This window comes from Geospiza fortis, unplaced genomic scaffold, assembly GCF_000277835.1.
Source record: "Geospiza fortis unplaced genomic scaffold, GeoFor_1.0 scaffold23, whole genome shotgun sequence".
Taxonomy (NCBI): domain Eukaryota; kingdom Metazoa; phylum Chordata; class Aves; order Passeriformes; family Thraupidae; genus Geospiza; species Geospiza fortis.
In genome coordinates, this window is record NW_005054303.1 from 8,400,499 (window position 1) to 8,405,511 (window position 5,013).

The window sequence follows — 5,013 nt, forward strand, 5'->3', positions numbered from 1 at the left end:
GCTGCTCCTGTGAGCTGTGGATGGGCCCTGCATTGAGCTTGGCAGGGCTGGCACTGCCCTGTGTGTCACTCCTGGGCCACTGCTTTTGTGTGTTTTGTGTTTGACTAAAGCAATGTAACCAGGGCTGGGATTTTTGAAGTCTTGGGGAAGCAAGTGCTCAGGTCCTTTTGGGGTTTCCATACGCTTTGGGTGCTTGATGCCCTGAGCAGCTTCCAAAATCCCAGCCCTCAGCTCTTCCACTATACTTGAAAACTTTGCAGTTCAATGCTTTCAGATGTAAAATCCTGTTACTCTGTTCTGATGGGGTGAATGTAAATTCCTGTGAGGGTGTGTAGGAGCTTTGGGAGTGAGGACCCAGCTGGATCTGTGGTGGTGTCATGTTGTGGTCATGCTCCAGGAGGAAAGAACCTCTGCATCATCTTTGAGTATTTTAGTAAAGGTACAATTAGTGGAATGTTTACATACAGCCTACTGACAAAAAAGGAGACAAAAAGAAAAAGATAAAAAGGTGTAAAGTATTTAAGTGCAAGACTCTACTAGTTTTTTCTTGTTTTGCAGATCACACTAGCTATTTTTGAAGTTGGTAAATGTGTATAACTTTTGCAAAGACCAGACAGAACTACCTGTTCACTTTCAATGTGCCCCGTGCTGAATTGTGCCTATTTTGCTCTCTGCTGTTGTTATGCTGCTGATTCTGCTGTTCTGAACTGTTCACTGGATCATTCCATTTGCATGCAACACAAATGCAAGCTGAGCTGTCTGAGAGTAAAGCTGAAACACGTTTGTATAACTTGAATCGATTAATGACTTTCTCTTTTCCACGCCCTCTTGAAATGCTGTGTATAATTTTGATTTGTTTCTTCTGCCCTGATTTCTTTCCACTTTTGGTTTGTTGTGTTTTTTTTGAACGGTAATTTATTTTTGTTTGGATTATAGGCAGTATCTGTACATTTTGTTTCAAGGTGATATTGTGGATGTCTTTAAAAAACCAAATTGTTATTTTATATAATTTTATCATAAAGTTGCTCTAATAAATCATTCTTTTATCATGTGACAGTGATGCTGCATTTTGTGCATTAATTTGGAGGAGGATGTGTGTTTGATGGATGGATTGTTTCAACTGCTTGTTCTCACTGGTGTTAATTGCAGTAAAATAACAGAATTGTCAGCAACTGGAGACTCAGAGCATGACTGGATCAGTCCTGTGACACCTATGGCTGGGCAGATCCCTTTCCAAAGAGCAGGAGTCCCCTTATTCCCCCAGAACCTCTGGGGTTTAAGTCCCAAGTCCCTTTAACATGAAAGTAGCACTTCTCAGTATTGTATGATGATACTTTATTTAATTTTTAGTGCTGTTATGTGTCATTGCCATGATTAAATTAACATGGTGGTTGAATCCAGCCTGGAAGTGATCATTCCCCAGGAGTTACGTGATTGCAGAATTGCAGATACATTATTAGGCTTATTTTTTTTTTTTAGAGATATATATATATAGCTTATGTGTCTGTGAAATAGTTTTTTATGTTTTCCTTATTCCACCAGTGTCCTCCTTTCCTCCTGCAGTTCTGTCTGAGCTTTGCATCCTTCCTGGCACTTCAGAAATAATGTTAATTCCTCCTTCTCTGCACTGCCTTCAGCCTCCCCCAGCCTGCCTGGTGCCACGTGGGACTCTGCATTAGCACAGCTCCTGTAGGAAGCAGAACACATGCAGCTGATGAAAACATGGCACTGCTTGCCAGCAATAACTAAAACAGAAAGAGGAAGAAAATATTAGTCCCTAACTAGAATCACTGGGAGAGTTTCCATCTCCTGGTTACCTTTCCATTAGATACTTGTATATAGAAATCTTTTACATTGAAAAGTTTTAGGGAGGGATTTTGTGTTTAAAAAAACAATAAATCTTACGTCTCTCTTAAAAAGCCTTCTGAAGCTCTGTGTGCTGTGTCTGCAGAGGTTTCTGTATTGCCTACAATGCAGGGCTGCATTACACACTGACAATATTGCCTCTCCCCAGGCTTCCCTGACAGTATGGAGCAGTGTTTGAGTTGGGATGCTGTGCAAAGGGCCCTCTTGAAATCAATAGTGCACCCACTTCATTAATTTTTAACTGTTTGACTGAATAAACATAAGAGGCGGTGGAACTGTAGCCAAAACTATTTGCAACATAATGAAAGCTGCTAGAATTGAAAAATAAAGGATAGATGGGAAAAGTAATAATTTCCCTTCAGCTGCAAGCCTGGCTCTCCAACATCCTCAGCTGCTTTGGGAAATAGAGCCTGATTTTCCACATGTGCACAGCAGGGAACACCAGAATGCTTTGCCTTGAGCAGGGCTTCAGGATCCTTTCTCAGAACAAAACTTTTCATTCTTTGGAGGAGACAGGTTCTTTTTTTTTGAATGTTGTGTGAAGATCCAGCAGTAGACCCTCAGCTGCTGGGTTCTGCCCATGTGATGGTGGAGAGCCAGGACAGCAAGGCCATCCTTGGGCCTTGAAGAGCAAAGCCCTGCTGGTCTCAGCTGGTGAGATGGGGCTGCTGTGGGGCAGCAGTTTACCTGCAGGGGTGCTGCTTTCCTCAGTGGGGTGCAGCCATTTGGATGTAACCCTGCAAAGACTCTGAGCAGCAGCACACACCTGCACACTCCCCTGTGCGGCTACCTAGAAAAGGTGTTAATGCAGTGGGTTGGCTGCTGAGCTCTGTGAGTGATGTGGGCTGAGCAAGAGAAGCCAAGAACAATGAGTATAACATAGTAGCACTCATTAGGACTCGACCCTGATTAAGCCTTTTCTCCTCTGAGCAGAAAATACTGGAAATACTGAACTTGCCAAAAGACTTGGTGCCAGAAAGGGTTTGTTCAACACTAAATGCTTCTGTCAACATTCAAATCACAGGAAGGAAAAAAAACCACCAAAACCCACAAAATACAGCATCCACCTGGCACCTGCAGACACTTCCCAAACAGGAGATCCAGAGGTCTGGGTGAGTTTTGTTTCAGCAACAGCAATAACCACAGAGACAAGAGGAGTATAATTTTTATAATAGAAAATGCATTCAACACAGCATACATTGAAGTATTTTCCTAATACTTCAAGTCATCTTTCCCAGGTGTGACTGGAGGGTGAGTGCTACAAAAGATGAGTGACAAGACTGAGACAGCAAAAGACTCTGCAATCTCTTGTACTATATGAATCACAGCTTTACTTGTTTTCCCCTGAAATATTTTTCTAAATAAAACATGGCTGGCAGGTATAGATTATTTCATTTTAGGCTGAATAAAATTATTCCAAATAAGTTATATATTTCAAGTTAAATGTTTCAAGTCCATGATCAGATACCTTGGTGAACTTACTGAATATTTTAAAAAGTGAAAACTGAGTAAATCTTCATAAATACTTCCAAACAAATAACGATTTTGTTTAGACTTTGAAATTTTCCCATGGCTTGTCAGCTGAATCACTTCCCAGTTCTAAACCTGAAATAATTTCTTTTGGTTCCCCACCCCCCTTCCCCAGCTAATTTAAGCATACAGTGTTTTGGCACAAAGTATAAATAGAGCACTTTTCAGACCTTGACTACTCCTGCCTCCCATCCTTCTGTCAGCTGTTGGTATTTGGAGCCCAGCCTCGTTCTCATGAAACAGAAACTGTAGTTTTCTAGTAATCTCTGCAGTGGTACTGATGTTTTTGTCTATAATTAGCTCTCAGAGATGAGGATGCATTAAACTGGCAGTTTCTTCTTAGCAAACCTCCCACACGGGCAGAAGAAGCTCCTCCACTGTATCTTTTAATGCACCCTGTAACAAACTGGAAGTCCAGGCATGATTTTTAGAGGGATTATGTTAACCACAGAGTGCCACCCAACCATACAGCAAGAGGTGCATTTATTCTGTGTGGGATGGTGGCAAGTCAGCCAGAGCAACTGGTAGAAGGAGCCTTGTCTGAGAGAAGGGGAAGAGGAAGAAGAAATAAAATTTCCTGTTTGCTCTAAAACTTGCTATTCTTTTTTTCTTTCCTCCCCCCAGCTGCATGAATTGGTCAAACAGAACCATATTCTACCCATAAACCCTCTTCCATCCTGAAGCTGTCATAGCTACAACACTGCTAGCAAGATCAGAAATGCAGAATGGGTGGGCTGGTATGTGAGGTCAGATGAGAAGGAAACCAGGATTTTGCAAGCTGGAGTGGAGGAGGACAGTGGAATTTATCAGTGCTGCAAGTGGTTAGAGAGCTGACAAAGAGGAGAAATACAGAGCATTCCTTTTCCTGCAGTAAAAATGTTCCTTTTTCCTCTTCCTCTGATACAACCCTCTTAAACTGAACTTGTGATATTGGAGAGATTAATGATAAATCCTGAACTTTGTAAAAAGGTGCTGCTGCTTGTGTGGTTTGATCCCGAATTCAGTGGGAGCTTTTGTGACTTATCTGACATAGTTCATGCCAGGATTTCAGTCCTGCACACAAGCAGGAGCTTAGCTGAAATATTTAGTTGGAATGCTCAGCCTCTGAAGTCATCTGAGGGCCAGGGACACTTCCTGGGGGTGATGTGGACCTTTAGCAGGGGTGGCTTTCTGGAGCTCTTTTCATTGGCTGCAGATCCTGCCTCCAGCTTTCTGGTAACTCAGATCTACAGGGACAGCAGCAGCCTTTGCTTTGTTTTTAAGTCCTGTTGTAAACCCAGAGATTTGGGATGGCTCCCATGATAAGTGATCTGTGCACAGCAGTAAATTCAGGAGTGAGGTTGCTCGGCAGAGAGGTGTCCTATCTGCTCCAGTAATCACTTTTTGGGCTTCTTTGAGTTCATGCTTGCGTTTTGGTCTTGAGGGAAGCAGAGGACTCGTGGCACTTGCAGTTTTCCATGGAAAGCCCTCTTTCCGTTGTACCAGACATCCTCTGGCTCCTGACTTTTTCCATCTTCAGCAGCTTAGTACAAGGTGTGCTACAGCCTCGTGTTCCAAGCTGTCTCCATTCACTCCTTACAGCATCCTTCCTCTGGACCTGCACTAGGGAACTGCATC